Below are 24370 nucleotides of genomic sequence, written 5' to 3' on the forward strand. Positions count from 1 at the left end.
AGTTTCCAAATATTTATCACTTCAGGTGGGATTTTACGTATTGACCAATGGGTAGAACACACCCCATTTTATGATTCCTTTATCTTATCTAAATAGGAGACAGATAGTGACTTCTATACCTGCACACACCTTGACAATAGGAAGGAGTGATGTATTGAAATTTTCCTTATCACCTTCAGTTCTCACACAGGTGTTCCTGGTGATAAAACTACTGAATGTTATAAACAATGATTTCAATTATAAGTAACAATTGATCTGTAAGAACGTTTTTTTTAAAAAAAAATCATTTTCTGAAATGGGAAAAGTAGGAAACTGAAAATACTTGAATACAAGAGCGTCTGAATTTTGTCAGTATGGCCACAAAGCATAGAATCACTGCAGTAAGGGAAGTCTGTCTTAGATTTTGTAGATTTTTTTTCTGTGAAAAATCATCAACAACCTCAGACCTATCCATTTTCATTTTATGTCTGCCTTATGCTTTCTGTATTTGTTTTATGTTTAAGTCTCTTTAGGGCTTTCCATAATCACCTTTCTTTCACATCTAAGTGTCTCTCTACCTAATTTTTGAAACTTGGAGTGAGACACTTAGTGAATAAGTTTGTTTTAATTGGTGAGAGGATAGTGAAAGGAAGAGATTCTTTATCTTTCTTTTACCAAAGCTGCTGTTTATACCTAACAGTTTAAAAAACTTGAATGTTTTCATAAGGTCAAGACTTGTCTGAATAATTCTCTTTTAGCGTCTACAAGAGTAGCCATGTTAAAGGCAGAGGTTTCCAAGCCTGCAGTGTGTGATTTATTAACAGCAGGATTCAATGTACCTCAGATTCCCATTACATCCTATTGCTCCACATGATATGCACAGTACCAGTACATAGGTGCAATATGCCACTACATAACAGGAACATCCTTACAATATCTGCTTAGCAAGAATTGCTTCCTCAAACCCTCTCACAGAGGGTTCTTCATCTGAAATGGATAAGATTAGGATTTTCGAATAATAGCACCAGTGGCAGAACAGTTATTCCAAGGGCAACTTGTACACAGTATCAAATATCTCTTGACTGTTCCCAAACCTTCTTGATAAACATCAACACTTCTCAAGAGTCCTCTTCAAAGAATCAGGACTCCATCGATATGACCTAACATGCATTAACCAAAATGGAATAGAGCTCTTGAATTGTTTTTATGTTATTTTTATCTGGAGTGCCACAAGCTGTTACATAAGTAGTCTTTACCCTTGCTGCAGTTCTTGTAATGTGAGTGTTGGCTGTGGGTTACTCCTCACACTCCACACCACCAGTACTGTCTCATGGAGTTAGCTCTTTCTTGCTTTGCTCAGTCAGAGTCCAGTAGGATGCCACCATCTGTCAAAGCCTACAAGGAGGCATGGTGTTTAAGAGTGGATTCTCATGAGAAAGACAGCAATGTGAACAGGAAATAGCCCACTAGGAATCCTTTCTTGGGACAGGCTCCTGTGGAAAAGAACAAACCCTTATTGTCACTATTGCAGTTTTGACTTTATATTCTTGTGCTCATCCTTTGATTCATCCTCTCTCCCCCCACTCTATTCCCATCCTTTGGGTGGGAAACAGGATATTTTGTGAAATTCTTTCCTTCCTGTGTGGGTCTACATGACATCTTTAATTAGCAACTCACTGCAATGGAAGTGAAAAAATAAAAACATAACTATCCTGTCAAGGGGCTTATAATAAAGTTGCTTTTTGAGCAGGTATTTAAGGCAGCATTTTCTGTCTCTTACTAAGACCATTGATATTATTGTTTAAAAATATCACCATAAGAATTAAAAGCACTCCCCTGCAGAACTTGTGGCCAGGGAGAGCTTTAAGGAGAGCATCACTCTAAGTGCCTCTATGAAGAAGAAAGGAGTGATGTGAGAGAGACCTCTGTCTGCTTCCCCAGACGGAGCTCCAGCCAGTTGGCAAAACACAGACCTGGAGGTCGCTTTTTTCATTAATTTACCTGGGAGCTGATCAGAGTGGGGTGGCCTTCTGTGGAGATCTCCTGTGGCTGAGAGATCTTTTCTAAGGGCAGGATTTCATGTTATGGAGGCACAGACAGCAGTGCTGGCTTGAAATGAGGTCAGAACAGAGAAAAGCCTGGCAAGCTTGGAGCACCTGGCCCTCATACTTCACTGCTTTGCTCTGTATGATGGAGGAATAAAGTTCGGTAAGACTCATCTGGAAAGGCTGTCCTTAAACACCAGCAGTCCAGTCCAAGTGATTGCCCCCAGCTCCTGGATCTCTTCTAGCCCTCTCCTTTCCTTCAGACCCACTGAGCAGAAATTTACCTTTATCTCCAGGCTGCTGGTAGGGCTGCACAGTCTCAGGAGATACTGATATAGTTTCTGATACACACACACACACATGGTTTTATTCTCTGATGTTTTACTTGGCATCTGAGAAAACTTATTTACACCACTACAGAGCAGCCTGCACTTGCTTTGTGAAAACAAGCAGTAACTGCACAAGAAGGAAGAGCAGGGAAGAACCACACTCTGCATACCAGTGTGGCATTCCTTCTGCACCAAAAGTGCTAGGGTGTGAACTAAGAACACTGCAGAATGAATTACACTGTTGTGCTATCAGCAAGGCGTTAGACATACCTCAAATGTGCTTGAAGGCTGGTGTGCAAAGCACTGGAATATCTCACTAAAACAGATCACATCGGAGAAGTTTCTCATAGAAAACAGATAAATTTTCATGCCAAGTTTGTGTGACAGATCCCTGAGCTGCTCTCCCACACTGTCCCACTGATACGTTTGTCCACAACCATGTCATAATATAAAGTAACTGGAGGCACTTCCTCCTGGTTTTCATACAGATCTAATCATGAAATGAGTGTGTGGTCATATTTGTACTGGAACTGCACGTACAAAGTTTGCATGCCCCAATCAATTAGCTTACAGCAGAAAATAGAAACTGCTATTGCCAAGGACTGAACTCTGAGCAAAGATTACCAGTGTGTGAATGTTATTAATGGCATTAAGTGTCTTTATCACATCTTGTAAAGCCTTATCAATCAAACTACAGGTGTTAAGCAGGTAAAGGCTGTAGCTTGGGGGAATAGATAAGAACTTTTCTCTTTGGATCTTAAGCACTGTTCCATAGTAGCACTTTCCTTAGAAAATGTGTCAGAATATCAAAAGAAAAAAAAAGGAAGAATTTTTTCAGGCTTGAGGCAGGAAAGGGTGGAAATTTTGTAGATAGTTTTAGGGGAAGCATAAGAAGTCTCTCAGAATGATTTTCAATGCCGATCTTCCAGTCACAATCAGCTGTTGCTTCTATTTGCAAAATAATTTGCCTTCTTTTTTAAACAACCATTTTCTGGTGTTGCTAACAACTATGTATTGTGATTTTGTGAAATATGTGTGGAAAGATGGGCAAGGACATGTGAACCATAGGAGCTTGTAACACCATGGGCACCCAAAATAAACATACAGCAACATTACACATAGACTTGTTTGCTAAGCTGGGACCTATTGCACATTGCTTGGCTTGCACCAGTCCTATACCACAGCATTATAAATATAAACAGAATGTAAAGAAATCAAAAGCTACCACTGAACCCCCTATAAAGTTCCACTGTTACTGCTGTGTTGTATATTACACACTATTGATTCCTCTGGCCTCTTTTACAAATGAGGTGACTTGGTGGGCTGGGGCCTCAACGTTTTATCTGCATTCAGATCCCTCCTGAGTTTGGGAGTGAATATGAATCTGATACCTTACCTTGAGCCCCCATTTGAGTACAGGGCTCAAGACTCCAGTGACAGCAGGCTCTGCTCAAGGCTGACATACTTCCACAGAGTGGCATGACAAAACTTTCTGTGCCCACTTCCTCTGCTAAAATACCTCTTTCTCTCTGCAAGACCAAGAGCAGTAGACATAACAAGGAAACATGAGAGACCTATGCCCATTGCAATCTGAACAACAGATTTGTGCTTTTGAGCTGAAAATCTGTAATTTGAAGCAAAATTTTTTGTTGCTGTTAACCACATTTTTTTCTTAAGTAGCTTTCTTCATACTTTCTTCTTACACCAAGATGGAGAAGAAATAACCAAAAGGAAAGACTTGCATAAGAGCTACAGGTCCTAAGCAACCTAAAAAGGGGTGGAAAAGTAGAAGTTGTTTTCAAAACTGTAGTCAGTCAAACGTATCAACTCAATTTGAAGATGGACAAAAGCTGTGCTCGTTGTTTTACAGCTGGGAAGAAAGGCAGAGCTGTACCAAAGCATGCTGTTTGAGGCAGACATCAGAAAGCAGAGACCAGAAATTTGGCACTGCTTCTCCACTTCTGAATTCCTGCTATTGAACCTGAATTCTGAAACTATGGGAAGTGCAAGCAAAAAACAGTCGTAACCAAGCAAAAAATCTGCTCTGCTAGAAAAAAATCTCTTCAAAATTTTCTAGATATAAACTGGTGTCAGAACTTCCTACCTCCTAAAGCAAACTACTGTAGATGAACTTCCTCATACACAGGTGCATCTTTAAATGTCTTGATTTAGTCAGCATTTCAGCTGGCAGCTGACTATACTGTTGGTTCAGTTGAACCATTTTTAATGACTATATTTTATTACAGTGAACCTCTCCTGTAGTCTCTCAGCTGTCACGAAGAGTGTTACACTGTCTTTTTTTAATCTAACGGCATACATCTATTTGCAAAGGTAATGCCCCTGCAAAAGGTGAGAATTGCTTTGTGCCCACACTGATGGTGGGTTGAAATTCACTTCCTGACTCTGAGCCCTTCGGATATTGGAGACAACAGCCCTGAACTTGCCAGCCCAAGTTTTAGCTGCCTCTGTGATCCAGATATAGAGAAGCTAGCTTGTCTAGGTGCTTATCTGCAGCACTGAGAAATAAGTGAGTTGATTTATCCCACTCACTAGTCTATCTAACAGATCAGTCCCTCACCTGAATGCCCAATCCCAGTTACTAAAATTGAATAATTTGATTAACTGAAGTGATCTTACTTAACGATTACCTTAAACGATCTGTCAGTCTGATTCAGATAAAGTTTCAAACAGTCTCTGTGCTTTTGAACTCAAACTGACTTCAAAATTAACACAGGCTTGGCTCAGATAGAGTCCAAAATCCCTTTAGTATATCTGTACCATATCAATGTTCAAGCCTTCTTCCTGATTCCACCAGCTTAACTAAATCTCACCTCAACCCATCACATCTCTATTGCAAAGTGGGGTCCGAGCTGCAGGACAATGCTAGGGAGCTGAGAGAAGGAGCAACACAGCACTTTCAGAAACTCCTGTGGCTGAAAAGGGGAGAGAGGAAGGAGGGAGATCTCTCTGCCTCTTTCTTTAAAATGCTGTGATTTGATGGATTCTTTCTTATCTCCTGAGATATAAAATCTGCCTGTGAGCAATAAGATCAAGAGCCAACGTGTCCTTTCAGCACAAGTGACAATTATTTTATATAAGACACCAGGTAAAAAGCATTTCTATGAGTGAAAGCTCAAAGCAAGTTGAAGCCTTTAAAAGCTTTCCTTCTCCCTAATGCTGACTTCACAGCACTGCTACAGAGAGAAGAGCTTCTAACATCCGAGGGCACTACACGAGGCACACCACTTCTTTTAACATGAAAAACCCTCCTTAGTTATATTTGCTTTTAACAGCTCCATTCCTTTTTGCATTCATTTAGCAGGTACAATATAGGTACTTCAGAGCAACTCTAAATAGAGTCTTTTCAACAGTGACTTAGGACCCTAACTGCAGGTGTGGAGTGCTAAGCTTGCTGGTTTTCTGAACTATGCCAGCTAAGTACACAGACAGATGCCTGGGGAGGACAGTTCAAGTTAATTCTGCAACTAACCTCATACAAATAAACCTCCCAGGCACCTTATTTACAACCCAGTGTAACAATATATCTTTGAAAATTGCTTTCTAAAGATATTTCAGCTCACATTTCTCTGTTCATACTTAGGCTTTTTTTGCTGCCATTTCCCAGTTTTAAAACCAAGGGAGCATAAGTGCAAATAGCTGCAGACACACAGCCGGGCACCTGAGGCCTATTAAAATCATTACCTGTAATTTGCATCTCTCTTTATCGTTTACCCTTTACTACTGTTGAAAGGAGTAATGCATAAACACTTTCTGATCCTATGAGGTGAAGTAATTTCAGAAGGTGAAACTGAGGTTCTCAACCCCCTTAGAAATGCTACATTTTTTATTTTATTTTTTTTACTTCAAGTCTACAGAAATGTTTGTATATCACCTAAAACCACAAAGCCTGATTTTTATTAGGCTGTGGGTAATACTGGTAGGTTATTATTCTAAGATACCATCGTGGAAAAACTTCAGTTACAACTTAATTAATTTAAACACTGTCATTACCCCTGAATGGAAGCATTTTATCCAAGCAAAGGATCACTCCTGAGTGGCTATATTTGTACTGAAGAATAAGCATGGTTCTAGGGTTCAGCTAAGGTTGGCACTCAGTTATTGTATTAACACTTATGTTATACTGCTGCCTACAGGTCCATATTTAAAGTTAGGGTGTAATGCTAACTTGTGTTTAAACAAGGCTCTGTCCCAAACCTTATAAAACAAGCAAGATAAGAAAGGTATGGGAGAAGATGCCTATCCTAACCCATTTTATCTTTTTAACATATTTTAACACAGTCATGTTTGTAAATATAATGGAATGTATCTCTTCAGCTGCCTTGTAGCTATGACAGAAAGGGCTGTTGTTTTGGTGTTTTTTTTTCAGTAGAGCTGTATACAAGAAAGCAATTCGAAAGGAAAAGGGTGATGCTGGTGCTTGTGTTATGGGTACTACGGAAATACTGTGAATGGCAGCCCTCCCCACAACAGGCAGGTATTCACTGATCACTGTTTGTAGCAAACTCTGATTTACATTTGTGGACAAATGCAAATTTTCTAAAGCAAACATAGGTGTACTTTGAAATTCTCACATATATAGGTTGTGCACAGAAAACACAAACTTTTTTTTCCCCCAATTTGTAGTCTACATATCCCTTACATGTTGCTCGTGGACACTAATGGCTTCTCACATTGTAGCTCACAAGTATTATGAAAAATGCAATGTTGCATTTGCCACCCATCTCATCAAAATAATAAAAAAAAATCATTCTTGGGAATGCTGGGGTAAAGAGGAGGCAATTTTCTTCTTCAGTTCATATTCACAGTTCTTCTTTGGGCTAGTGCCTCTCATTGCCACAAACATATTTTGGATTTTAAAATACTGTCTGAATACTAGAAGATTTCATCTTAGTGCCTGGAGAGGAGCAAGGCACATCTACAGACACTGCCTGTCCTCCTTACACAACTGATTTTGATAACCCACAATGCCACTGACTTCAGGTAAAGCTAATGGCAGCTCAAATTGTGTTCCTCCGTGTGCCACAATACAGTATTTTCCTGTAAAAGGAGATCCCTTTATTTGAACTATTAGCAAACTGCCATCACATAGAGATCATACAAACTAATAGAAATGTTAGCATTTCACAGTCAACATCCCCTGCACCCTGGAGGCTGGATAAGGTATTCGTCATCTCTAATTAACATTGTCTAACGTTCCTAATGCTAGGAAGTGATTGCCACTATACAATTTTCTATGTAATGATTGGTCAATTTGTTGTAATATATCATCAGGATTACTGAATTATTAGCTATAATTACAACCACAGAGTCAATAGCGGAGTCACAGCAAGGGTAAGTAAACACTACAGAATTATGAGGAATGGGAATACCTTTCTAACAGCTATGGCATATTAGTAATACAGAGACCACCCACTGTAACAGTTAGGCGCAATGATAAATTCCTACTCTGAGAAGGTAGAATTGGGTATTTCCCCTTAATGGACTGAAGTCATCTTGGTGACATCCCTTTAAAGCTCCTCTCTGGTTTCTGCCCACCATCTGTGGAGCATGTGTGTTGGGTAATTTAAACTAAATAAAAACCATGCGTCGTGCCAGACTCAATTTTATAGCTACCACTGTGAAATCGTTCACACAGATCATACCTGAGGATGTACCTTTCTCACTCACAGAAGTTTACAGCCTGCTTTCCTACAGCACTTCAGTTACCCCAAGTCCTGTTTTCAGAAGTGGTCTGAAAACTTCCCACAGCCTGTCAGGCAGAGGCAGATGCTTCATTCTCCAAAGCCCAGATCCTCAAATAGTATTTAGACATTTATTTCCTGGTATCATGGATAGATCATATGATGTCTTGGAGAATTCATCTTAGTTATTTCTGAGAATATGAAAGAAAGGTTTGATGGCAGTGACCACTGCTTTTCATTATACTTTTCAAATAACAGAATATTTGCTCTTAAACACTAACAGTGGACCTCGCTTTTCAAACTTATTCACAATTTTAAAGAATGCTAAAACTTTAGAAAAAGAAAATATCCAGATCAAGTCCAGTGCTTTCAAGAAACCCGAAGGAAAACTGTTTGAGATATTTCACATTTCAATCTGAGTTCAAGGTGTGTTGCGAAATGGCCAGAGAGTTCAGTGGATGGAAACATGACCAGCAAATTCCAACAGAGACTGAAAGATTCGAAGTCTAATTTGGGGATATTGCTCAGATTTATAGATTATCTAGCTAATGTCCAATCACAGCCTCACGGGTTGAAAATGTGACATCATCTTTTGAAACAAGAAACAGATCATTAAAATTCAATCAGCACAATTAACATTACAGCTTAATCTTGTTCAACCAGCTATGGGTTTCAGTCAAGTCATCCTTTTGGAGGAACCTGAAGTCAAAGATTTTACATTTTTACAGCTGCCACAAAAGAATTCCGGGTAGGTGACAGCTCTGCCAAAACCCAGGGTAGGCCACAATGGTACTGGAGCGGAAACCAGCCGGACTACAGCAGCCAACCTGAGCCATCCATTGAGTCACTGCCTGGCTGTGTGCATCTGTCGCCTGCTCTAATGGCCCTTACTTAGCCTGTTTCAGAGGAAAAGAGAAAGAGTGCTCAAGGTTCAGCTACAGTGAAAGTGATTTTTGAGGAACAAAACTGCGGCTGTAGTCCTGCACCCTTTTTTGGAAATTTGGCACAGCTGTTTGTTGAAGAGGAGGTCTTGATCCAAGCTGGCTGGGTGACAGTGCAGTATGTTCATTCCAAAACTCTGCAGGTACTCCAATTTGTCTATGATCTTGAAATGAAAACAAAAGCTTTTCATCTGGAAGGGTGTTGAAACATTTATTTCTGAGTTAGAGAGACCAAGTTTTCAATCAAGCTTTCAGATCAGACATGACTGGAGACCTCATCCCAGGGTTCTGAAAACGCCCCATTCATCAACACAAGGCTCTCTGCAAAACGTTTTGACATCCAAGCAGCCATATATTTCAGTTAAAATATATTTCATCGAACATGTTCTGACCAATTCTATTCTTGAGATGACATCGTGTCACCAGCTTGTGGAAAGATCAGTATTTAAAAAAAAAAAAAAAGAAAAAACCCTCATAAAAATAGAAGACTGGAAAAGAAGCAGAGTAACAACCAATTGGTCAAAAGCCATTTGTCAGCAAAATTAAATTTAAGTGCAGGCATATTCTGTTTCATCACATACTGTTCCTTCTAGGGGTGAAGGGTGCTTAAAGTCATTTCTCTATTTTGGAATGAGACTGTAAGACAAACAGTTTATCTTCAGCTTGGCAAAAGAAAGTTACATTAATGTCCATCTAGACAAAAGTGGTGCGAAACAGAAAATGTTACAATTAAAATACTATCTCTTCTTCAGCTGAGCATAAACTACTTTTTCACAGGATGCAATTGAATGCCAGTGCCTTGATAGAAAAATTCCAGGGAATCTGGAAAACACAGACCCATGTGCACACACACACACGCATATATATATATATACACATATATATACATGCACACTACGTAGGATCTATGCATAGATATATTGGTGTGTACATGCACACAGACCACATCCAGAGTTCCATTAAAATATTTTTCCTGCCTCCTTAATAACCATAGTTACAGTAATCAGTTTCCTTAGATAGAACAGAACTGGTCTAGCTCTGCATTCTCTGATCACCGGTATTTGTACAAGGTAATTTTACGTTTCCTTTCTCTAGTGATGACAATCAATTTTTCCCCTTAAGAAATTTTCTAGTAGAAGGAATGTTTGAAATATTGAAAGATTTCCCCGAAGAAAGGTTCTGGGAATAAATGGGAGCTTATTTATCGTTTTCAAAATCTTTGCAAGTTGGAGGAAATTAGGAATATCTCTCCTCACACCATTATGTTATCAGACTACAAGGAAGTATGTATTTAATTATTTCATTATTTATTTTGAAACAAATTTCAGCGTATTCTACTTTGCATTTTGGATTATCAGAAATTTCAAACTGAAAACTTCAAAGCAAGCCATCTCCACATCCATTACTTTTGTGTGATTTTGATCAAAGACATGGAAATTCCTGGTTCCACCCTGGAATAATGAACTGATCCGGGTTTCACTTGAAATCCAGCTCTGAGGAGCTGACTTACCTATCTGGTTTGAAAGAATCCTGCTGTCTTCACCTGACCCGAGAGCATCTCCTCAGAACAAAGCTCTCCTCCAACTGGAGCGCATCCATGCAACAGTCTTCATCCTTACTATGTGGGGGCATCAGTGTTTCGCTGTCAACCTCCAGTTTACCAATCTCCTCCAAGTTCAGAAAGCTCCTTCCTTCTGTGTCTTGAAGATCAAGGTTTTTTAACAATTCACTCACTAGCTATGTTTGCCTGAAGAGACCCTCCCACTGCTCTTTTATCCTCTGAAGGCAGGCCAATTTTCAGCTACAGCCTGATGGTTGCCTGGGTTAACCTCTGCCTTGTTTCATGAGGCTTAGAAGCCCCAATACACATTCTCAATAGCGTGTCTGATCACACTCCTCTGGCAGATAACCAGAAAATTAGGAAAGCATGAAACTCCTATCATCTTCTGGGGGAGTGCCCAGCAGGCAAGAAGGCAATCCTTCTTGCACACTGATTTCTAGATTGTTTGCAATGAAGACATAGAAAAGGCAGCTCTGCAACAGTACTGTAAAAACACTACTTCAGTGCACATGCAAGGCAAGGCCCTGGTGTTGCATTAATGCCACATTTTCTCCTACAGTGACTTTGAGATGAGCATCTTGATAGAACTTTTTAGCCCTGAAATAGGCATGTGACACTAAGATGGCTGTTCGAGATGAAGACCACTCCTAACTTAATCCTTGAATTTATATTCAAGTATTCTAGATTTGAATTTTCATTTTTCAGTTCAATGCCTTTTGTCCCATAGGCAGTTTTATTATTTTTAGGACATTTTTCCGTTACACTAGATGCCTCTTCTCTCGTCAACAGTGACTGCATGTTGAAGCAGTATGTAATAACACAGGCAACAAGACTTGTTTTACTTCAACTTACTTTGAGTGTTCATCCTTCACTTAAAGGTGGGGGAGGGGTGTTGTCTGAAAGCAGGTTCAGGTTCAAATGCAAACTTTATGCAGGAAAATCCAGGTTTCGTTGTTGGTCTAGCCTTCAGTCAGCAGAAAGTTGTCTCCCCGTATGAGTGGAGCCTTCCAGGCTCCTCTAGATGACTCTGAGAGTCTAATACATTCTCTGGACACCCAGAATTCCTGGAGCATAAGTCATCCTTCCTAAACCTGGATGTTTCCAAAATGAATGGAATTTAAAGGAATATATATTTTTGCCTCAGTGTTTTATTTCTTTTTTTTTTTTTTTTTCTTTTTTAATTAGGAAAACTAAGCAGCTCAGAATTCACAATTAAATCCCAGCTCCTTAGGACTCCGTTCTCCCTTACACATTTCATTGCTTTGCCCCAAATCCAAAACATACATTTAACCACCTCTTGCTAAGGTCAGTGGGATTTATTTAAATCCCTGTCCTCCCTGAAACACAGAGGAACCCAGCTCCCCTATGCTTATATCACCTAAGCTTCTCAGATTTGTTCCATAGCATGGCCTGGGAAAGAAATTGTTTCAAGGTGTGCAAAGCATCTGCTGCTGTCGGTGGACTAAAACTACTGAGGAGCTGTTGCCAGGGGAAGAAAAAAAAAAAACCCAGAGCAAAACAGAACACACAGGAGGAGAAAAGAGAGTGGGGCTGGAGGTACAGAGTCACCCTCAGACTCAGTCCTTCTTCCAGATTTACTGAGCTCAGCCTGGGCAATGGGTCTGGCCAAGCTCGCTCGTTATCTGCGTTTATCTGTTTGAGACCTCACAAAGCTGTTCTAAAAACAGCAGCTCTGACTCTATTTCCTGGCAATTTATTACCTGATAGTGTGTCAGCCGAGGGCACCCAAAGCTGATTACTGCTTAGAAATGTGTTTGCCTGCACAACATCCTCTCAAAGACACCTGCATTGCTGCGGGGAGGAAGGGGAAAGAGGCAAAGGTGTGCCACTTCTTCACAATTTGGAAACAGGCTGAAATGTTTTCTCACCCACATTGATTTGTTGATCTCCTCTTACAGTGCAAGAAATTGGACTACAGACCTGGAGGCAGCAACATTAAAATCTATAAACCTCCCCACAAAGCCAAATCTCCCTGGAACACTGCAACAGATTTGAAAGGAAGGGAAGACAGGCACAGGAGGGGAAGCATGAGATGGAGGGCAAAAGCCAAGGGAAAGTCCTGGAGCCTGTTAGTCCTCGCCTTGATCCTAAGTCTTAAACGTTCTCTTACATGTGCTGCCTTCCAAGAGCCATTTTCTCAGGTTAACACAGCCAGCATTCCCATGCTCTCACTAAGCTACATGACTTGGTAAAAGCAATCAAATTAGAATCCACCTTTTAGATCTCTAAAAGCTAAAGCAATCAAATGGCCAGATACACAATCCTACTTTTCTTCATTTATTTTGGGGTCATGCGTACATGAAACTTTCTCTCCTGCAGCTTCATTCCTGGTCTCCAACAGAGCTCCACGCAATTTTAGTGATATTTTATTTAGTGAATTTAGTGATAACAATTTTCTCCTCAGCGGAATGACACTGTCAAAACTAAGCACCTGTTTTAAGCACCCAGTCAAAGGTGTGACAAAACCTTTGACTGGGTGCTTAAAACAGGTGCTTAGTTTCTTAATTTATCTTTTTTTTTTTCCCCACCATCCTTTGAAAACACAGTACACCTTCCAAAGAAAGGAACTGAGTATCAGAAAGGGATATTCCTCACATAAGATTTTACAGTTCACTTCAGTATATAGTGGGTAACAAATAACAGTCTTTGGTATCCATCGTATTCCACAGATTTTTTCAAACTATTTCAATGAAAGACTTATCTCAGAACAACTGTTAGATACAAACCCTGGTTTTATACAACAAATCCCACTGGAAGACAGAGCAAATAACATTAAAGTAGCGGATCATTTATACACTAAGCATATTTTCCAATTAAATTCTGTTTTATCTAATAATGCAAAGCTTTGTTTTGAAGCAAGTTCTACTACTGCTACTCAAAAAAATCTTTCCTCAATATCACAGTAGGAATAAATTTCCCAAAATTAATTCACAGCATTTATTTAAGGACATGTTTATAGAGATTGGAAGGAAGGTCAGAGAAAGTTGATGCATTGTGGCAGTACATATATGAAATGAATTGTTTTAATAGGAAAGAAGTTGAAGATAATCGCTCAACTCTGCTTCCTTTACTGCTTAAAACCCTTTTGTTCATCTCTATGAAAGTAACACTGGCCACTTTTGTTTCTTTTTCTTTAATTGAATTTTTTTAAACCTGAAAGCTAAGCATAAAGCAGAGGTACTCCAGCACATATCCTTGTTTCCAGATGCAGTTGCCTCAGTAGGCAAGTGAAAAGGTGATTTTTGTCTTTCTCCCTGACTCTGTGTTCTATTTGGAGTAGCCACCATTTGTAGAGAGCAGTTTGGATTTGCTTTGTGCAAACTCCAGATACGCTAAGGAGCTGCATGGAAAGGGGACATAACTGTAGACAGCTGAAAAATTTGTAAAGTTGGTGGAAACAGGACAGACTGTGACAAGCAGAGTGGAACTCCTCAGAGGTATCCTATTATCAGACAGAAAACTGGGCATGTCAATATTATACAACACAAACGCAGTACTCTCTCTTGAATCACAGCATAAAGCTTGGGATTTTGGCAGTGAAATCTGAGTGGAGATCTGAAATCTGGAGGTTCACCTTACCAACATTTCTGTGATCATGAGGCCTTACTCAGATAAGAAAAGAATTCCCATATCTGGCTGGTTGCCAAATTTGCCTTTCAACTCTAGTTTCTTTTCTTTTTCTTTTTTTTTACTATTTCCCTAGCAAAGAGGGCTAGAGAAGTAAACTTACAGGTAAGAATTTTTGTCATCCATCCAAAAGAGAGAGACTAGATAGACAAAACCAAGTTTCTACAGTTCTTTTGTCCATCAGACTAGAAACTGGAGACTTCTTTCAGCAAACTTGGGTATGTTGGTCCAGATCTTATCTTACCTCAAGCCCAGGGCACAAAGCCTCGTGTCCCATTCCAGTGTCCTATGAAGCAGTACTGAGGACTCCAAGAGTAAGCCTAATATGGTCTCACTGCATCCCATCCAGGGTCTGAGTTAGTGTTTTATTTTGTTGAGCAGTTTTATGGGCAGGCTTGGAGCTAGCACAGTTTTCTCCAGATCAGTGATTGGTGTAGACATGCCCTCAATATACTCTACATTCAGCTCTACAGAAAGGTGCTGGCAATAAGTGTATATTTATCCTAATGCTCAGTGGGTACATCAAATCATCCTTAAATTAGGAGAGCCCTTCACTGTCCAAGGTATTCCACGAGGCACTTGGGCCACACATGGGCCAGTGGTTGAGCTCCTCTCTTCCACAGAGAGTATTTCTTTGCCCAAATAAGCAGTGGGTGCCCCATCCCTGGAGGCATTCAGAGACAGACTGGATAGGACCCTGGGCAGCCTGAGCTAGTGAGTGGCAACCTCACCCACGGTAGGGGGTTGGAACTATATGGTCTTTAAGGTCCTCTCCAACCTAAGCCTTCTTGTGATTCTTATCTCGGACAGAAGACAATATTCTTTATTCACCTGCAGGTAAACAAATCCGGTCCAAAAGCTTTCTCTTAATTTTTCTGTACTAGGTACCCTCTGCCAGATAATCACACTGACACCCATGAACCACAAAGCCTGCAACTCATGGTGCACTTGAGCATAACAAAAGCCTTGCAACTGGGATTAATTATGTCCATCAGGCTCTTAAGCAACCCTTGCAGACTTCACCAGTCTCTTACAAGTTTAGAGTAGCATAGCAGCAAACCAAAAAACAACCCATGTCTCCATTTCCCAGCATCATTGAGAAAGCATGCTAAGAACATAGGATCAAGCCATTGCACGGAAACATGCTCATTTCTGCATTGCACTTGGAGCACTTCTGAGGTTCTCCAAGTGCCTAATTTTGGTCATTCGTGAGTTGAAATGTTAGCTAGCAGCTTCCTTTTATACTGCTCCTGGAAATGTTACACATTTGAACATTTGATGAAACCTGATACATTTGTGAGCATTGAAATTCACAGTTACTGTTCAGATAGAATCCAAATTGCTTTTCTCAAAACTGCAGTCATGCCCAGTTCTGCAACTTAATCAATTTTAATGTAAGTTTAAATTAAAAAGAAAGAGAAATAAAAAAAAGAAGGGAAGGAGGGAAGGAGGGTATTAAGATACAACAGAAAACAAGATGTATTCCTTTGGCAAACAAGAAGACAGTCTGTCTCCCCAAGTCTGGGAGCGACTATTCTGTGGTGCCTGTCTTTACAGCATGCATGAGTGAAAAAAGCACCACAGTTGTGCTAGGTAGCTCTCAGGGATAGCTATGCTGCATCCCTTAGCACCCTTCTAGCTTATTTCAGAATGCACTGTAGCCACAAAGTGGGGCTGGAATTTTACTGTTCAAGTGAACATTTTTTGCAAGGGCATAACTTCCTTATTTAAACTATCTGAGCAGTAGGAAGGTGGAGCACCTTAATAATTTGCTTTATTAGTGAAATAAAATGCTCAAAATATCTGAGGGTGTTGGAAGAGCAGTTGCTCTTATTGCATTCCTTTGCAGGCGGCATTGCTTTTGCAGGACACCTGTCTGCATGAAACTCTGTAAACGCTTCTTAACAGATCCCCAGGTAGCAGAAAGAACACAGCTGCTAAAGAGCGTTAATGGCAGGACAGCTGCTTGGCTGACAGAATTGGAACCAGCACATGCATGTGCTGGGACCGTAAACAGGAATGAATTTTCCTAAAAGCTTTATAAGTAAAAATGTTTATTTTTGGAATATTAGCAAAATAAAAGAGTTACAATGTTCCTTTAATTTTAAGTCAAAATGTAACGACATGCAGCTTTTAAGGAGGTTTATTTTATAGAAAAATCTTAAATTGAAACAAGGTGGCTTAGAAACAACTTCAGAAATACCAAGGATTTCTTCTAGATGTACATATAAAACACACTTAGGCTTTTTTTTTTTTTTTTTCCCCTTAATGTGTAATAAAATTGGTCAAGAAATCCTTCTTTCCATAAACCACACATCAGGTACTGGAGAACCCTTTTCTGGCTGCCAAGCCTGCCATAGATAAGAAATGCTTGGTGTGTGGTGCATGGAGATGTTACAAGGTAGGTGGAACAGGTTGTTCACATGCTAAGATGAATCCTGTTCCAGGAATGGTCTCCTAAACAAAAACACCTGATTCCTAGTCTCAGCCACAGTCTTCCACTGAATCAAAGAACTCACTCAGCGCCAAAGAAGTGCCCTGTTTTGGTGGACAGACTCAGACATGGGTTCACAATAGAAATTATGAGCCCCACAGAACACTCAGCATGAGACTGGTTGCAAACAACTGGCATCCCTTTGGAACCTCACAGACCTTTTGCTCAAGTCTATGTTGCCTTCTGTGCTTTAGCTTTTGCAGCTGTGAAATGGAGCTAGCACTACTTACAAAGTTTGCTCCCCCAGCTGCTGCAGTGATTCAACCAGGAGCATTTAGAAAGTCTTCAAGCTCCCTTGAAGGAAGCCAAAGCATAATTTGTGTTGGTAAAGAACTCTATTTGGTTTGGAAGGTTCATTTCAGGTCAGCAGAATTCAAACCCCAACCTACTTCCCCCACAGCACTTTCAACACAGCACTCCAGACCTCACCATGTGAGCAAAGCTCACCTTGCCCTCTTGAAGTGCCATCACTACCTAGTTAGGATTGACAGAGACCTTTAAAAACCTACAGATTTCATCCTATTTCTCAAAGTCTCTCAAAGGCATTTCCCACCATCCCTACTACACAGCCATGAAGCAATTGGTGTGCTTCATGAAGGGTGGAAATAGCAGCCCCATTACCTATACATAACTGTTCTCAGCTTCTCATCCTGAGCCTGGAGCTGAGTTCAGTTTAAAGTTATTAATTGCCTTCTTCACAGCTGGCACCACAAGCCTCACATGTTGGCTCAAAGCGTGATGTGATAATTAGACAGGGTGAGGAATCTTTATAGGTTTTGTTCTTTGGCAGTATTTTGCCTTTGATCTTCTCTGCCCTCCTTTCCAGGAGAGTTATAGCATGCCAGCAGGAGCTGGTCTGGGCCTTTCATCAACCTGGGGGGAAAACTTCTTCCCATGCCCCACAGCACTCTGCTCTTAAGTCTTAAACTTTCCATTCAGTTGACTGCTATGTGCTAGCTGTGAGGTGCCTATCATCAGAGGAGCACGTATGGTGCACCTTCCACCACAACACAGATCAAATCAACACATTAAAAGAGCAGCAGGAGCAAAGTTCAGTAACTAAATACACAAATAAGTAGGTTTTTGCTAATGCCTTTTCTACAATAACTTGTTTGAAACCTTGTCTTTTTCCCTGCAAATTGGACAAACGTTTCTCACTGGGGCTCCAGAACTTCCCATATTCCAAAGTCAATCAGATATTTATCTTACTCATTTTGCAGTTACTTATTGAATAATTAGTAACCACTTAACAGATGGTGTAGAAACAGTTATACAAATGAAGGAATAAGTCTGAGAGCATTCATAGGTTTCTGAATTAACTGTCTCCCTAAAATGATCATTCTTGGGCTTCTGTCATTTATCCCCTCCTCCGGATCTGGTCTTTCTGTTTGTCACACTCTATCCCTCCAGTCTTGGATAGACATGATTCACAGAGGCAGCAGGCAGGTCTGAACTTTAGGAATTTTCTTCCTGCCATGCTGTTCACTATACTGGGCTTTAAGCAACATAGCATAGCAAACAGAAGAAAAGTATCTGGGCCTTGGGAAGCTTAACTGGTGGGAGTTTTACAACACACACAGAATAAATGAATGAGAGAAGATGTAATGTAGCTATTTGCTTTTTCTACCCTGCAAAGGAAATGAAGCTTCATGTTAATTACAAAACAGAAGCATAAATATACAGTTATCTTTTACTCTGTGATGTATGCTGAACTGAGTCCCCAGGCTTTAGAAAATGCCACTGGAAATTACACATGGATAAAATGCCTGCAAGACAGGTGTGTAACTACATACATGACAACAAAATTACTACCAAAGCATATAAGTTAAGAAATGATCAACTGTATGATATGCTATGCATAGAGTAGTTCTCTAAAGCTGCTTTCCAAGATATTTCCCTCCCACTTGCATCTTGTCCTCGCAAGCCAGGGAAAACAAGTATGAAAGCCTGCTAGCAGGTTTTGCTTACTGCCATGACTGTTTCAATTGTTGTAATAAATAGAGGCGCTGCACATCTCCTCAAGTTTCTTCTAGGTAAATCTGCAGAAATTCCCATAGGAGATTTCATGTGAGTGTTCGGGAGATGAAGCTGGTACAGAAGCAGATATCTCACCATTACATCTCTTATCTGATGGGTAACATTGCTGCTGTTACTTCAGAGGTAGTTCAAAAGAGTGAGTCCCTGTAAGTACATTAGACCTCCCCTTCTCACACAACAGGCTGAGTGTGGCACCTTTTGCCTTCTCGTAATGCTCTGCCTTCCCTCACTTCCAAATTCCATGTTGTGCCCCTGGCAGCAACTGGCTGAGGCTGACAAGAAGGAGCAAGGACACAAAGCAGCGGCCCACAAGCTGCTGCTCAACAGCCACAGAACAGCAGTACAAAGACAACAAAAGAATCATGTAGGAAATAAAATTTACCTAGGAGATATTCCAATTTCAAGACCCAAAGACAGTAAGACAGTGTTCTGCCATGTAATTACTGGACTGTCTATGGACTGTAACAAGTTACTCCTCATTCTTTCATGGATTCAGCTTCAGCAGGAATTTTTAAAATCTTCTACATACTTATGAATGCTTCCTACAGTCTCCTCCTCGTAGCCAGGAAACAGTCACAGGAGTGAGATGAGTAATTAACTGGGCTAGGTAACCCACTCACAGAACAGTGAAGAAAATGAAGAAAAACAGTGGAAGGACATGATCAGAGCCTCACAGAAACTTTAAAAAAAACAACAAAAACAGATGTGCTATAGCCAGATGGCCAGTAACAAGAAGTCAATGTAAGGGAAGAAAAGTATAGCATCTACAGCAAAAAAAAAAAAAAAAAAGAAAGAAAGAAAGGAAAAAAAAAAGAGACAGCACAGCAGGTACTTCAGCTTAGTACCACATCTACAGGTTTCTTGAATATTTACAGAGACAATTATTCAACTAACTCTCTGGGCAGCCCATTCCAGTGCCTGACCACTCTTTTGGAGAAGAAATTTTTCTGAATGTCCAATCAGAACCTCCAGCTTGAGGCCATTCCCTCTCTTCCTATCACTGTTATCTGGCAGAACAGATTGACCCCACTTTTCAGGCAGTTGTAGAGGGCTATGAGGTCTCCTCTGAGCCTCCTCTTCTCCAGACTAAATAATCTCAGTTCCTTCAGCCACTTTTAAGACTCATGCCCCAGTGCCCTCATCAGTTTTGTTGCCTTTCTCTGAATGTGCTCCAGGACCTCAATGTCTTTCCTATAGTAAGGGGCCAAAAACCAAACACATTACTCAAGATTTGACCTTGCCAGAGCTGAGTACAGAGGGAAAAACACCTCCCTGTTCCTGTTGGCTATACTATTTCTGGTAGAAGCCAGGATGCCATTGGCCTTCTTGGCCACCTGGGCACACTGCTGGCTCATGTTCAGCCAAATGTCATGCCAATGAAGGACATCAACCAGCAGGTGGATTGGTCAGCTAGGATTGAAGTGGATCAGGCAGATCTGGATTGGCAACATAAGGGTGAGTTATTTTTAGCCTGGTGGTCTTATGATACTTCAGGCCATCAGGAAGAGATGTAACATACAGATGGGCTCAGAATGTAGGGATGGACTTGATCATGGATGCTATTGCACAAATTATCCATGAATGTGGAACATGCACTGCAATCAAACAAGTCAAACAGATAATGCCACTGTGGTATGCAGGGCAATGGCTGAAGTATAAATATGGGGAGACCTGGCAGATTGATTATCTAACTCTTCCACATAAACACCACGGCAAGCACTATGTGCTAACAATGGTGAAAGCAACCAGATGTCTGGAAACATATCCCATGCCACACGTCACTACCAAAAATACTATCCTGGACATTAAAAAGCCTCTAACGTGTCAACTGCACCACTCAGCTTGGTGTCATCTGCAAACTTGCTGAGGGTGCACTTGAGTCAATTGTCCATATCACCTACAAAGATGTTAAATAACACCAGTCTCAGCACTGAGCCCTGTGGAATGCCACTCATCACTGGTCTCCACTTGGCATTGAGCTGTTGACTGCAACTCTCTGAGTGCAACTATGTAGGCAATTCTTTATCCAGAGAGGGTCCATCCATCAAATCCATTTTTCTACGATTTGGCAATCAGCATGTCATGTAAGATAACATCAAACACTTTGCAAAAGTTCAGGTAGATGACATCAACTACTCTTCCTTTATCACTGACACTGTAACTATCATAAAGGCCACCAAACTTGTCAGGCATGACTTGCCCTTGGTGAAGTCATGTTGGTTACCACCCCTCATTTATACATATAATTATCATTAAGTTTTTGTTTCTATTTTCCTTTTCTGTTATAAGTAGTTTTTTTCTTAACCCATAAGTTCTATTTGGTTCCACTTCTCTCCCTCATCCCTCCTGGGGAAGACTGAGCAAATGATTGTGTGGTGCTGAGCTGCATGCTGGGCTAAACCACATTTGTCCAGCAGAACAAGAACAATGTAAAAAAGATAAAGTACTGAAGGAATTAAAGATGGCCCAGAACTGCATATATATCAGAAAATGTAACATTTAAATCATCCAAGAAAGTTGTTTTTTTCAGGATCTGACGACAAAATCCAGTCACAACTGACAACTTGCAGATTGAGAAGTCATGAGCTCCAGGAGCAAAAGAGGCTGTAATTCTAAGCTGCACATAGGAAAATTTTGACATTTGACACAGTATCAATTTCAGTTTGACTATCAACTCTTTACCAAAAAGAGCTTGGTGAAAATTTTGAAAAAAGGATAAGAATATTATTTTTTCCAAGCTACCAAATAGATGATCAGCAAGACAAATTTAGCCAAGGTTGATGCTGCAGACATACACATTTCAGCCTTCAAAGAAAGTCTAGGATAGCAAACTCAATTTGGTAGAAGACAATCTGATTTTAAAAGCCCTGTCCAGATGAAATATGGACCATGAAATTTGTTCCTGCTGGAACAAATGCTTAGGATGTGACCCCACAGAGAAAGTGTAACAGTCTGTAGTTTGTGTTACAGCAATTGGATTGCTGGTTTTTAAGTGCTATTTCTCTACAAAAAAGAAAAAAAAAGAAAAAATGTCTTGACAACTGTGCCTTAAAGGCTTCAGCTACTCAGAGTCTCTGAAGCTGAGTTGGGACTCTGAAACTATTATTGGCTTTAGGCACAGTCATTTGGGACAGCATGCAGGAAAGCGTGCTTCTCTTAGAATTGCACTAGTTGATCCTTGAATACCATGCTGCTCCACCTGAAGCAATGCTTTATCATCCAACTCCAGCAGCTCCCCACCAACTTCAGCAGCAGTAAGAATTGAACTTTATTAATAGACTTGTAAATCCACCTGTGCTTAGTATATCCTTAGCTCATACTCACAAATGTAAAAACCATGCACATCATGAATACTACTACTGCCCAGTCTGTACTTCCTGTCCTGTACTCTGAAGGCCAAAGTTTAGTGATGAGATGCTGCTGTTGCTCAGCATCACACCACTAACATCTTCTTGGGAAGTCTCTTCGCCTTTTGTATGCTTCAGGTTCAACATCTACAAACCTGACAAAACGCACTGAGTTCCACAGAGATCCTGTGTGAAAACTACTAATATATGTCTAAATAAATAAATAAATCAGTAAACCAATTGCTTTGATTTTTTTTTTTTTTTTTTAAGATGTAAAGCCCATCAAATGCAAAAAGTGGCTGACTACAGTAAGTGTGGTATCAGGCTTCAGAAGACAGCTCAGTTACTACTGAGTGAAGGTGAAATTTTTTTAAAGCTCTCTAATGTGACACTATGCTAAGTTTGTAAGCCTGGAGAGGAGGCATTTGGGAATTTATTGATACAATTTTCCTAGTCAGAAAGCATCAATTTGTCCAGAAACCAAAACAAAATATTTTTTCTCCAGAAAAGAATCCCTCTACATAGATCTCCCCATTAGGGAAAAAAAAAAAAACAAAAAAAAACACATTAACAAAAAAGTTACCAAGATGGCAAAACACATCTTTTTCATATTTAAAAAAGTTCATTCAGGCAACAATTTCAAGTTCAAGATTACTTTTAATTTTTTTTTTTTTTCTAGCTTCCTAGCAGTTACAGCAAAGCAGAGCCCAAGTTAAAATACATAATATATATCTGTTTGCCATTGAGATGAAAGCCACAATTTTGAAACCAAACTGTGAGACAAGGATGCTGGTTCTTGCCCAGCTCTAGCCGTTTTAATATCAGGCACCCAGCTACACAAGCATTGAAGCGCCACTTCTGACACTCACTTACCCTGTTGTGGTCAGAAAGGTCATGAATACCCAAAACTGAAGATGTGTCTGAAAATGCCCTTCTAGTGTGGCACAGATAAACTGAGGGTGTTTATTCTTGCAAAGTTAAAGAATCTACTGGCAAGTTCACAGGATCATATAATGGCTTAGGCTGGAAGGGACTTTAAGGATTATCACTTTCCAAACTCTCTACAAGCAGGGTTGCCAGCTGCTAGATCAAATACTATATCAGACTGCCCAGGGCCCATCTGACCTGGCCTTGAACATCTTCAGGGACTGGGCATCCAAACCCTCTCTGGGCAGCCTGTTCTAGCAGCTCACCGCTCTCTCAGCTTCTCCCAACCTCTAATCTAAATCTCCCCTCCTTTGATTTAAATTATACCCCCTTGTCCTATCACTATCTACCCTTGTAAAAAGTTGATTTCCCTCATGTTTAAAAACTCCCTTTAAATACTGGAAGGCCACAATGAGGTCTCCCCGCAGCCTTCAGTTAAAGTTGAAGCAAAAAAAATAAAAATAATAATAATAATCACAAACCCACAACTGCTTTCAGTATTGATTCCTTTTTCTTTAAGAGCTTGAATGGGACAAAGGAAGGAAAGTTACATACTGCTGCGGGTAACAAAGCAGGCAGGAAATATGGCTTAGCAGTCAAAAGAACACACACGATAAAGCTCACCCAAGTTCACGCACAAGAACAATATTTATCTCCTCTTCCCACCACTATTAGAAAAATACAGAGTCCAATTGAGCGTCTCTGTGAGCAAAGTGCTCAGATAGAAAGGAATTAGAAAAAGTAAGTCAGGAAATAAAAAACAACCAACATTAGAAACACCAGAGATGTGTGGGAAGGAGCCACGCTGAGGACAGTAACAGAAGGGAAAGGTGAGATGAAGTAGCTCCTTCTTCTGAATCACCAGTACTTCGTCCCTCAACTCCATTCCTCTTGCTGACAAAGTCAGCAGCTCATAACCCCAGCCTCCCCTACCGACTTTCTAGACGTTTCATTCACACACACCTTTCTCTTTTCTTCCGCTTTTGAAAGAATTGTCTATAAACACCAATGCAGGTCTCTTCTATATTCCACAAAATGCACTGTAAGGCATTTCTCTGTCATAACACCTAGAAGAGAGGTACTGATATGCCACCTAAGCCAGGCCGATGCACAGCCTAAATACTGATAGGCATATTCACAGTGTTTTCCTATGTTCCCTCATCTCCTGGTGAGCCTCAAGGAGGCTGTCTTTTTGCTCTCTGTTTATACAACACAGAGTTTCTTATCTGTGGCTAGGGCTCCTTGATCCTATCATCATACAAATAACAACAGGTAATGATTCAAAAGAAAAGCCAAGCAAAACATGAGGTTGAGTTGTTTGAATTGCTTTCATGCAGTGTTGGGGGGAAAAAAAAAATCA

At 40.3% G+C, this 24370-nt stretch overlaps 1 long non-coding RNA gene across 1 annotated transcript in view; it reads right to left on the reverse strand.

Annotated features, from left to right (window-relative positions):
- Nucleotides 1-347: 347 nt before the first annotated feature.
- The window catches only part of LOC149918414 (uncharacterized), a 37309-nt gene continuing 13286 nt past the window's right edge, over nucleotides 348-24370 (reverse strand). Inside the window, exon 3 of the long non-coding RNA XR_016465429.1 lies at nucleotides 348-1472. This is a non-coding gene — a long non-coding RNA (uncharacterized LOC149918414). The remainder of the gene's footprint in view (nucleotides 1473-24370) is intronic.

Source organism: Phasianus colchicus, chromosome 3, assembly GCF_987193195.1.
Source record: "Phasianus colchicus chromosome 3, bPhaCol1.hap1.1, whole genome shotgun sequence".
Lineage (NCBI taxonomy): Eukaryota > Metazoa > Chordata > Aves > Galliformes > Phasianidae > Phasianus > Phasianus colchicus.